Source organism: Calliphora vicina, chromosome 1 (genome assembly GCF_958450345.1).
Source record: "Calliphora vicina chromosome 1, idCalVici1.1, whole genome shotgun sequence".
Classification (NCBI taxonomy): domain Eukaryota; kingdom Metazoa; phylum Arthropoda; class Insecta; order Diptera; family Calliphoridae; genus Calliphora; species Calliphora vicina.
The window spans coordinates 972,839-986,068 of NC_088780.1; positions in this window are offsets into that span (position 1 = coordinate 972,839).

Below are 13,230 nucleotides of genomic sequence, written 5' to 3' on the forward strand. Positions count from 1 at the left end.
AATTTCAAAAATTTGATTTGCGGGTATCATCATTTTTCTGAAGGTTTTTGCGTAAATAAAAATAATGGCGTCCTTTTTTTTGGAAAATGTTCACTCCTTGTGGTAGTTCAACGCACCTAAAGACGCGGATTTTGAGCACAATTTCTGTGGAGCAAAAACGGTTGAATATATTGCAAATCTGATTTCACCAGTTGATTCTGAATCAAAAATTAATACAATTGATGTTTTTTGAATCCTTAAAAATAGTTCCACTAACCCACAACAGGGGGCGCAAATCTCATAAAAAAATAAAAAAAAGTATTTTTTTTAAGCTTATCAAATCGGTACTAATATTTTCTGTGACAACAAGTTAAAAAGTTGTGTGTCCTTAAAAATGTTTTGCTAAGGCAAACAATAAAAAAAATTTCTAAACTTTTTTTTACCAAATTTTATTTTCTTGTTAAATAAATAACTTTGAAGCCTCATAACTTTTTAACTCTAATGTACATATACTATTACATTTTGAAAGCCCAGGTTATTTTTTTTTTCAAAAAATTTATTTATTTAAAAAAATTTGGTTTTCATTGTCTTCATCAATGTATGATAAAATAATAATAATAAGTAATATCTTTACTAAATGTCAATAGTCTGCGAGAAATTGCAAAACGAAGATATTCAGTTATATCATATTTTCGAAAATACTGGATAAGATTAGAACTAAAAAGAATTTCGAAAAAGAAAAAAATTGATTCGCTAGAATCGCATTATATGTATATACAGTCAGAGTCAAAATTTAGTGTACACCACGCATTATAAATTGTTATAAAAATAAATCAGAAAATATTGAATTGAATCATTTAAATTTAGTTTTTTTTTTAAATCGATTTAATATGACTTTTCTGACGATTTTTCCTATTTTTACAGATTAAAACTCCGGTGTCACTTGTCGTAACGAATTGTTTATAATGCATTTACTTGTAAGTACATTATTTGGAAAAATTACAAAACATTAATTTAAGGCACAATGTCTAGAATAAATAAAGGGGCTGATTAGAAATTCGAAAATCCATTACTCGCACCCATGTAAACTAATTTAAAAACACCCCAAATTTCAATACGAATAAAAAAATTCAACCACCTAAAATAAGTGATGCAAAAAAAGAACAATTCAGTCGCCCTCTTATACACAGAACTTAGAAAAAACACACAGATGGACCAAACCCACCACCCCAGCTATTACGATTTTGTGAAAAGAATGTGAGAAAGGCGTTAATGCACATTTGTCTTTTGGCGAAAACGAACTCTTAACTGCAAAGAATAAAGATAAAAGTAAATTATAAAGGCAACTATAACAATTTATTTATTTTGAATAGAAATGAAAAATCAATTCTAATACAATTACGTTACGAAAAGCTCTACTAGCTGTTAGCAGGAAGGAAGTGCCACTACATTTACACGACAAGTGTTGTTTTAAAGAGGACTGTAATGGAATGGAAGGAACCACCCTTAAGTAAATTATTTTAGGTTAAGACCAAAGGTCAGAAGGAAAAAAGAGGTTATGTTTAGTAAAATAAATAACAAATTCGATAAGAATATTCTTATAAACAAACAAATGTGCATCCATATATAGCAAGGCATCCATAGATATACATACATACATACTAACACTCGCAAATACATAGATACATTATTGATAAATTAACCCAAAATGTAATTGTTGTGGTATCATAAATCTTGTGTTTTCTTATTTCTTTCTTCTTTGTGGAAAAATCAAATTATCTTCGAAATTCCTAAAATTGTTTCATTTCTTTGCCACATTAAACTTCTCATGTATTCATTAGTTTAAGAATGTTTCTGTATAATTTATTCGTATTTATTGAAAAAATAAACAGACATTTACTAAAATTTAGTGGAAATACGATACATTCATTTAAACAATGTAAGTTGGTTCACCGCAACTATTATTTGAAAATTAACACCTTTTTATGGTTGAAAGGATACTTTAGGCTTGCACCATCTATCCTTATAATTTTAATTTTAATTACTAAGATTTCTTGGCCATGTTTCCAAAGCATCTACAAACGAAATTTAACTAAACAAAGTGTGTAAACAAATGTGCTGATACTGATGCTGTATCTTTTGGTTTTATTTATTTTTTGCCTGCTTTACCTGTAAAAACATCCCACCTTTTATATGCAATAAAGAAACAAATGCATACAAACATTCAAGCATACACATACATATCTGTACATATTTACATAACTATTTATTTATTTGTTTAATTTCTATTGTTGTTATTATTGTTATTGTAATGTGTAATACATATATCTATCTGTATGTAGTATGTATATCTCATGCGAATATACATACATACATATGTACATAGAATGTGTGTAGTATAAATACTAGCCGACAAAATAAAAATGAAAATTATATCATACATATTTTATTCAATGCAAATTTTAGTGAATTTAAAACGGAAAAGGATAACAGAAATATTATACTCTTATTTATACATAATAGAGTAACTGCAAAAACAAAAACTGAAACTCAGTTAGAATTAGAATAGTATAGAATAGAAAAGAATAAAACGTCTATAGACCATATAAAAATACACGCATAAGTATTTGCATATTTGTAGTATCTATGCATATAAATACATACGTATGCACATTAGAGGTGCCCTTAAAAACTAGATTTGCTTTGGATGGGTCGTATTTTGTTCATTAGTAGCTAGTAAAACTAACTACTGCAATAGTTAAGTGTAATCGGATAACTGGAACACGTGCCGGAAATCGATTGAATGTTGTAAAAATGGGAAATAGCTTTTACATTATACCAATATTTCATATGTTTCCTCTGCAAGAAATATAAAAAAAAACATAAAATTTAAAGAGGAACTTTTTATCATTTGATTCAGCTCACAAAATTGTCTCCTTAAATAAAGTAAACTTTCATTTTAATTGGCAACATCTACAGCTCATTTTTTGGGCACCCCTAATGTAGTATATACTATGAGCCTCAAAAGTGAGTAAACACCAAAATTATTAGATTTTCTTAATTTAATGAAAATCATAACATGAATCCATCGATTAAAATTTAAAAGTTTTGATTTGTGGCAGATTAAACCGAATATTAGAGTCGGTTCTAAAAATAACATTGACATCATAATATTAATAGGCAAGTCGATTTCTTTAGACCCCTTTTACGCTCACATTATACATTCAATTTGGGCAAGAAATATACCATTTTAAAGGGATTTATTCACAGAAGTGCAGAATATATATTTTATTTAAATCGGTTCAGTTTTTTTAGGAGTTATAAACGTTTAAAGATGTTACTAACACATATGCAAAAACGTGTACATGTGAACCTTAAGCTAAAAAGTAAACAAAGCAATGCGTGTTTGTCCAATTTGTCGTTGTAAATAAATAAGAGAAACAATTAAACAGTTTGATTTCGCTCTGTTTTAAGTGAGAGTTGTTATAGAAAACAAAGAAGAAGACTTTAGTAATTTAAAGTCACGAAAATATATGTATTTTGAAGGTGTTTTTTTATTATTTTCTAACTCCCATATGCATAAACAATTTTTAAATTTATCAAAGGTTTATAAAACTAAATTTCCGTTCAAAATTTGTTTTATAAACCTTTGACAAATTTAAAAACTGTTTATGCATATGGGGGTAAATATGTAATTGTACCTACATAAGTAAATATGTATGTATGTAGTTATTTTATAATATGTGCAGAACTATAATTGTGACGGTTTTCAAACTTCATACGAATCAATTACTTATCACTGCATGAAGTTTAATCAAAAATGGGACGGGTCGGAAAAATGGTGAGCCGCCTTTCATACAAAGTAAATTGTTATTTCTAAATATTTTTAGAACTATAAGTGCAAGATTCTTCAAACTTAGTCTAAATGGTTCTTTTATAATTTTGCATAGTTTCGCTGGAATTGTTCGGGATTGGAATAGTGGGCGTGGCACACCCTATACAAAGTATATAATAAATTTCGAATATCTGTAAAACTATAATTTAAAAGTGTTTAAACTTATAGAGAAATAATTACTTATTACTGTGCGGAGTTTAGCTGAATATAGACGGAATTAGATTAGAGGGCATAGCACACAAAAAAGAGGTGAGTCACCACCCATAAAAAGTAATAATTGCAAGGTTCTTCAAACTTTGTCCGCATAGCTCTCTTACCATTTTACACAGATTGGCTGAAAATGGTCGGGATTGCATTAGTGGTTGTGGCACAAACTAAATAATTAATTTTGAATATCTGGAGAACTATAATTCTAAAAGAATTTAAACTCTGTATCAATCAATTTATTACCATTCTACGGAGGTTAGATAAAAACGAATTTATTTCTGTTCCATGTTCGAAGTTTAGCTAAGCATGATCGGCTTAGTAGGAATGAAAGAATAAAAGAAAGTTAAAGTAAAGCTTGATATTTACATAAAAGGTTTAAAAATGGGTGGGATCAGAGCAGTGGAGTGGTATTTCCCATACAAAATTAGTTAGTTATTTTCCAATATCAAGTGAACTGTAATTGAGAGATTCTCAAATTTTGTATGTGTTATTTTCGTATTTCCATTCATATTTTTTTTTAATTTTACTAGGGTAGGGGTAGCGAAGTACACCGAGTTATGCTAGTAAATATAATTCACTGATGTTTATTCACTTTTGACGCCCATAGCATGTAAATAAATACACAAGCACATGTATAGTATATTGATATCAATGGACTAAATAACAATAGCAGACAGAATTTATAAGGAACAGATAAACATACAGTTACACATATTAATTTGAATATCTAGGTGAATTGGGGGAGTTACTTCATGTCCTGCTTTGTATGGTTTGCATCCAAAAACTATGAATCTGTCCTATTATATAATATACATTTATACATGTGCAATTTATGTGTATGCATGTCTATCTATGTAGTAAATATACATACACATGTATTTCTATATATAACCAGATCTTTAGAATATTAAGTTCTTTTCGTACAGTATACCAAAAAATATTTAGCCAAAAAAGTGTAAACACTATTTTTAGCACAAATGACTTTGACATTGTTTACTCTTACTAGTGTTTTGTATGATAAAATATCATCAAATAAAACAAGTTAGAAAGTATTGTCGGTCAAGCCCGACCATATAATACCCTACACCAAGTAAATGAGCAAACAAATTATTCTTTTAAAATTTCAATAATTTATATTCCTGAGTGATTTTCGAAATGGGCCTTATATGGGAGCTATGACCAATTATGGACCAATCACCATGAAATTAGGTCGTGTGATTTATGTCTGTATGAAAGTTATTTATGTAGAATTTAGTGTATATACCGACATTTCTAAGATATTTATGCATGTTAAAGTGATTTTCGGAAGCGGATCTATATGGGAGCTATGACTAATTATGGACCGATCGTAACACAATTTGGTGACATGAATTTTGTATATATAAAACTTATTATACCCTACACCACCATAGTGGGGAGGGTAGTATGCGTTTGTGCAGATGTTTGTAACGCTCAAAAATATTATACTATACTTTAAGGTGGGTGTTAGACCAATATTTTTGGGCGTTACAAACATCTGCACAGACGCATTATACCCTCTCCACTATGGTGGTGTAGGGTATAATTAAACTGTAGTCCTACTATTTTTCATAATTTTTCAAATCTTAATGAATAAAATTCGACATCAACTTTACAAATATTTAAATTTTTGAAACACTAAGGGCCATTATTACAACTTGCCGTTATAGTTAAAGTTAACTTTAAGGGTACCTTTTTCTATTGCTTAATGTTACCTTTAACTATAAAGGCAAGTTGTAATAATGGCCCTAAAAGGCTTAAACTCGTGTCATTTTAATAACAAATGGCCATATACAATACCAAAATAAATGGTTCATATATACATGAAATAACGAATTATGAATGATGAAATTGATTGAATAATAGTGATGAAGTTATTGGCTTTCAAACTGCGGTATAGAAAGCAACTGCAGCTTTAATTTATTTGTATACTTAATGTATCTGTTTGAACCGAAAAGTTTGTTTCGATAATTCTATTTCATATTCTAGAAGTGACTTGAATTCCATAGATCAACTAAATAAAGATATAGTAAATATATTCCTTTATGTGTCTGATCAAATATGAATAAATATTGCACACATATGTATGTATACATAGTAGGATGATCAATTCTTCGAAATTGTTTAGAAACCGGGTTTCAGTTTCTTCGAAAAATTGCAATTTAATATAAACCGGTTTCGGTTTAGGTTTTTTAATAATAACCGGTTAACCGGTTTTTTGTCAAAATATTAAAACGCCTAAAAATAAGAAGAATAAAAGTTTTATTTATTAAAACAAAAACAGTTCATGAAAAAACATAACAGAGCAAAAAAGAGATCATATAATTATGATAATATTCTTTATGTATTCTACATGTATTTTAATAACAAAAAATAAGCCTTTTTAAAACGCTTAAATACTTTTTAATTCTAATTTTGATTACTTCTTTTAACGTTCACAAGGTCTTCAGTCAAATTTGACCCATTTTGAAATTAAAATTGAATTTTTTCTAAAAGTGAGTAGTTGATAATTTCGATATTTTATGAATTTTATTTAATTTCAAATGTCAACAACTACGTTATACATATTTTCTATATTGAGTTAAATTTGACCCGAAGATCAAATTTAGGAATAAAATACAGTTTAAATGCTTTGGAGTATATGGATTTTTTGTTTGGTTTTATAAAGCTAAACATTGAAAATGATCTCTCACTCAGTCTACTTGCAGGACATATACATAGTTAAGAAAGCATTGAGTAAGTTTGCAAGCTTTCCAGATGGCTTGTAACATTTTTCTAAATAAGAAAAGTCTTCTAAAATAGTTGGAGTATTTTTTTTTTAAGTTTTTTGGATTTTGAATATTTTTTAAAGATTTGAATACACTAAAACTCATAAAAATATAATTTTCGAAAAAAAACCGGCTATTCGAGGAGAAAAACTCGGTTTCTTCGATATTCAAAATGTGAGCTTTTCAAAAAAACCGAAACCGACCTTAAAAAAAACCGGTTATTAAAAACCGGGCCGATCACCCTAATACATAGATAACTACATACAATGTATACTATATATTTGTAATTGCTTTGAAGGTAAGTAACATTGTATACATAGGTATGTAAATATGTGGACATGCATGTAAACAATGTACAGAATGTATGATATTCCACTAAATATTTAATATTAGAGAGAAGTATGAGTGTTTTTGAAACAAAATTTATTATTTAAGGTGTCATGCTCCCCTTAACATTAATATTTCATTTGGCACATACACATATAAGCAAATATGCATCTACATATGCATGTATGTTAGAGTGACAATCAGTTGTATGGAAAAAAATTTTTGTTAAAATTTTGAAGAGTGCCGGGTGGAATATTGTGACACTAGGCCTAAATGTTAAGTGCTGAAAATTTGAGCCAAATCGGGCAACGATTTCTGGACGCGCATCGAGGTCAAAGTTCAGATATATGCAAAATTGTACTGTTAATATGGAATAAATAGGTGAAACTCGTTAACTTTCTGCATTGTTTTCTAGAAATATATAGATTTATTTATATTAATGTTAATTACATTAAAAAAAAATGTTGGAAATTAACCCTGTATCTCCTTTGGTTCAAAATGACCCAAAAACTGTATTATCGCCAAAATTAGAGAAAAATGCAAATTTTTCAGTTTTTGACAAAATTTTGCTACTAAATAAATACCTTTGCAATTGAATGCAAAAGAATCGAAATATGTACGTAATTATCGTTGTAATGAGATATAAATGACAAAATTTGATTAAAAAATTTTAAAGTTATTACAAATTCGCCAGACCATTAACATGTTTCAGGCCACTTGAACAAAAAAATTAGGAAAAAAATTAAGATATTTCGAGAAAAATTAAAATAAAAGCTCATTTTTACTTAAAATATGTCCATATTTACTTGTATATGAGTTTTTGTCTTCGTAGGATACCGTTAACCTATTCGCAGTTATGGCAAAAAAAAATAATTTTTTTTTACGGCTGTTTCAAAACTCCATTTTCAAATTTTTAAAAATTTTGTTAAACAAATTTCAGAATTTTTTGATCATCACATTGGGATTTATTGAGATCAAAATAGGGAATAAAAATATGAAAAAATTATGTCAATACCTCTTACAGTTTTTCCGTACCTGCGATTTAAATTTTGAGTTTTTCAAGAAAAACTAATTTTTTGTCCATATTTAGGCGAATGAGTCCAATTTACTTACTGTTATAAATTTTAAGTAAAACCTATTCATAATATTATAGTCCTTGTAATTTTAAATATGTTCTGAAAGTTTTACTAAAATCGGAAAACGATAACCTTTGAATCGCGAAGGTCAAAGGTCAAATTTTTCAATATTTGGAATTTCTAAAGAAAATATAGCGAAATGTTATATATTTTTGTGCCGATTTTCATGAAACTTGAGGAAAATATATATTGGGGTCTAGCAGTTACAACAACAGTGAAAAAATGGATTTTAACCTTTAAGAGGACTTGGGGTCAAAATGGTTGTGTTTTTCGTGATTTTAAAAGTTGAGGGTAATTTGGACCCCAAGTGCTGCTAAGGGTTAATTTCCATTTTTGTGCTGTTATTTTAAATTCTGGACTTTATGTTATATTTTCCTTAAGCTGCATTAAAATCGGCCCAAAAATATATAACATTTCGCTATATTTTCATTAGAAATTCAAAATATTGAAAAATTTGACCTTTGACCTTCACAATTCAAAGGTTATCGTTTTCCGATTTTAGTAAAACTTTCAGGACATATTTAAAATTACAAGGACTATAATATTATGAATAGGTTTTACTTAAAATTTATAACAGTAAGGAAATTGGACTCATTCGCCTAAATATGGACAAAAAATTAGTTTTTCTTGAAAATCGCAAAATTTAAATCGCAGGTACGGAAAAACTGTAAGAGGTATTGACATAATTTGTTCATATTTTTATTCCCTATTTTGATCCCAATAAACCCCAATGTGATGATCGAAAAAGTCTGAAATTTGTTTAACAAAATTTTTAAAAATTTGAAAATGGAGTTTTGAAACAGCCGTTAAAAAAAATTATTTTTTTTGGCCATACCTGCGAATAGGTTAACGATATCCTACGAAGACAAAAACTCATATACAAGTAAATATGGACATATTTTAAGTAAAAATGAGCTTTTATTTTAATTTTTCTCGAAATATCTTAATTTTTTTCCTAAATTTTTTGTTCAAGTGGCCTGAAACACGTTAATGGTCTGGCGAATTTGTAATAACTTTAAAATTTTTTAATCAAATTTTGTCATTTATATCTCATTACAACGATAATTACGTACATATTTCGATTCTTTTGCATTCAATTGCAAAAGTATTTATTTAGTAGCAAAATTTTGTCAAAAACTGAAAAATTTGCATTTTTCTCTAATTTTGGCGATAATACAGTTTTTGGGTCATTTTGAACCAAAGGAGATACAGGGTTAATTTCCAACATTTTTTTTTTAATGTAATTAACATTAATATAAATAAATCTATATATTTCTAGAAAACAATGCAGAAAGTTAACGAGTTTCACCTATTTATTCCATATTAACAGTACAATTTTGCATATATCTGAACTTTGACCTCGATGCGCGTCCAGAAATCGTTGCCCGATTTGGCTAAAATTTTCAGCACTTAACATTTAGGCCTAGTGTCACAATATTCCACCCGGCACTCTTTGAAATCTAAAAAAAAAAAATCGGCTGTCACTCTAATGTATGTATTTGTATTTGTGTGTAATTTCACTGGCAATTGTTTTGACCCATATTTACTATAAAATTAGTTTACTTTCACATACAAATATTTTTTTCAACTTTTTTTTTCATAATAAAAAAAACTGTCAAATCTGTGCTAAACAAAAAAAAAAAACAATGTTTTTGTGTAAAAACTAGCAACTATAACTTTTCTGTGTAAATTACAAGGAAAGTTCTTTAAATCATTTACAGTCGTTTCTAGTTAAAAACCACTTCACAGTTTTTGTGTACATTCATTCATTCATTTACTTTTTTTTTGTAAAATTTATTTAAATAAAAAAAACATTTATGATATTTACTTGCTACACATTTGATTTATATTAAAATTTTACCTTCAACTTAATGTAGTTTAAATTAAAATAAAACAAAAAGTATTTATTTTTTGGGAAGTTGTTAGAGTTATTAACAAATACATGGGCTCGGTGTGTAGATACTTTTAACAAACATTAGGATTATCCTTTGGCATTATTAATTATAAAAATGTGAGTGTGGGTACATTTGTTGCCATTTATGTAAATATGTACATAAAGCAGGAAAGAGATTCATTTCAGTAGAAACAATATAAGGATAATGGTCAAAATATGACAAGTAAGTGCGGTGGCATGACCAAATTTCAAGGTGTGTTCTTGTTAAATGGATATACATATTTAGGCTAACATGGAAATGTCTCATTTGTTGTTGCTGCTATTGTTGTTGCCGATGTTATTTTATAGGATCATATTTGTATATGCCACATGCAGGATTATGAATTTAAGCTGCACACACATACATATGTATGTATGGATGTAGTATTTGCAAATAGTATGTGCATGTACGAGTAAGTGTGATTGTATGCCTGAATATTTATATGAACGATAAAGTGAACAAACAATACCGAACGGATTTACGTTTAATTTTCATATGCAAACAAATTATTTGGACAGAATATTTGTAGTTTTTTTTTGTTTTATATTTCATTTCATTAGATTTGTTTTTAAAAAGTGAAAGTAGGTGTTTGTTTTAACAGATGTAAATACAACTGTTGACAACTGTTTGTAGCACTTTGTGTTAAAGGGTTAATAGAGAGAAACTCTTAGAAATTTGAATCTGCTGATTGAGGAACTACATATGTATGTGTTTTTGCTAAAATTTTAAGATATGTTGTTTTAAACAGATTCAGTGATACTCATATCATACCCAATTGACATTTAAATAAAATTTTTTATTATGGCCGGATATTCGTAGTATTCCCTAGTGTATCTTTTTAAATAACACTTATTTGTGCTTGATTTTGATCAATTATACACCAACTCTACCAAACTTTGGTAGATTGATTTTAGTTTACAGGATACTTGTGGAATCGATTACATATATGTATTAAACAAAAATTAAATAAAAATATTCGAATTCTTCAAGGTGACTAAAAACTACTTTTTTATTTTTTTCAATTCTTTTTCACTCTTTTTGTATAAAATATTTCTATTATGTAATGAACAGATTCAAATAAAGTATAATTAAATGAAAACGAAACTTTGAAATCCACAAAAATATTAAACAGTTGTATGTACACATACTATTCATATTCGTATACATACATATATTTTCAATTAGATTTTTGCCAACCATTAGAACCAACAGCTGCCTTACAAAACAATTTTAAGTACGCTTTGTGAAATCCCTTTCTGTCTGAGCATGTTTTAATTAAATTATGCACAATTTGGCAATGTTGTTAAATTGAAATAAAAAAAAATTAAACTCAATAACGAATAAAAGAAATTATCAGACTTTCTTGTTCAGTTAAAATAAAGAAACACAAGTATGTTTCTGAGCTTAAATCAATTTGAAGTATTCGAAGTTGTAAAGTCCAATAAAATGTTGAAAATTTGTGATTTATTTTTTGTCAGATGTATCAACAGATACCCCTTTTTTTTATTGGCGTTTGTTATTCTGTAGCATTAAGCTGGCGAAGTTTGGTTGGTTATTTGCGTGTCTGTTGTAGTAAAAGTTTAGTTATTTTATTATTTTTGGCATGACTGACAATTACGGAAACGGAAATGAAAATCTTTGCACTATATATCCATAACACTACTACACACAACTGCTATTCATAAATAACGAACAAGAAAACGAATGATATGAAAGTCAGAAAGATAGATTCATGCTCATATAAAAAGATAAAACAAGACAAACATATGCTCACAGTATTGGATGCATTTTCTATGCAAGAGAAATAAAAGCAAACGTTGTCTGGATTACTGACAATATGATTGTAGTATTTCTATTTATACATACATACATATATATACATTGGGGTAGTGCTAATTTCGTTTTTTTTTCTCGCAATCATTTTGGAATACCTGTTAGTAATAATAATATACCTGTAATTAATAATAAAAAAATAAATGGCTCTAGAAAACGTAGGGAGTGGAAGTCCCCAATGCCCTCCTTATGTCTAGTAGTCTTGGATGTCCTCTATCATTAAAAAAAAATAACCAAGAGATTATGCCTACTTTCCTAAGCTACAAGTGCGATTTTATGGATTGTGTATAAAAATACCCACTTCGGCATATGTGGGTTGTAAACATATAAAATATGAATTTAATTTTTCAAGTAAAAATTTTTTTTTTTTAATTATTGGATATAATTATATTGACCTAACAATACATAAAAATATTTATATTCAACATAAACTAAAGTTTATAAAATATAAGTTTGTTTAATGAAAAATAGCTAATTTTTCTGATTTTAAATTGTGTTAGGGCATTTCAAAACATCAAAACAGTTAAGTAATATTTCGTACGTTTAACTTACTCATTAAAACTTTATATGGCTATGCCGTTGAAAACAAAAAATGTTTCATACATTATCGCTCCACACTAATATACATACATTACTACACATATTCTGCAGTTCTTATACATATTTATTTTCTAGTGGTTATCCATTTAATGCATTAATCTTTAGTGTATTAAAAAGTCCGATTTTTTTATATTCTTCAATTATGTCGAAACCGTTCGCGCGAAGGAATTGTATCTCTAAATTATGGCGGGTTTTTTTAACTGTATAAATGCTCTTTGACAAAATTTTGTGACCTACGACCTTCGATATTTCATGTTTATTTATGTTAAACATCACCATTTTAATTAGATCAATACCAAGGTCTATGCCAACTTTTATTTTATTTGGCTTTAAAACCCTTTTTATATATTAAAAAAATTTACTTCGGGCGCATTACAGGCGCAAATGTTTCCGCGCCTGTATTAAATATTATACATACATATTTAACTTGTTTTTTTTTTTATTATTAACAATTTTTGGTTTTGGATTCGCTGCTGATTTCATACTAAATTATAACGTAAATGTTCTTTTCAAAAAGTCTTTACAAAATTTAA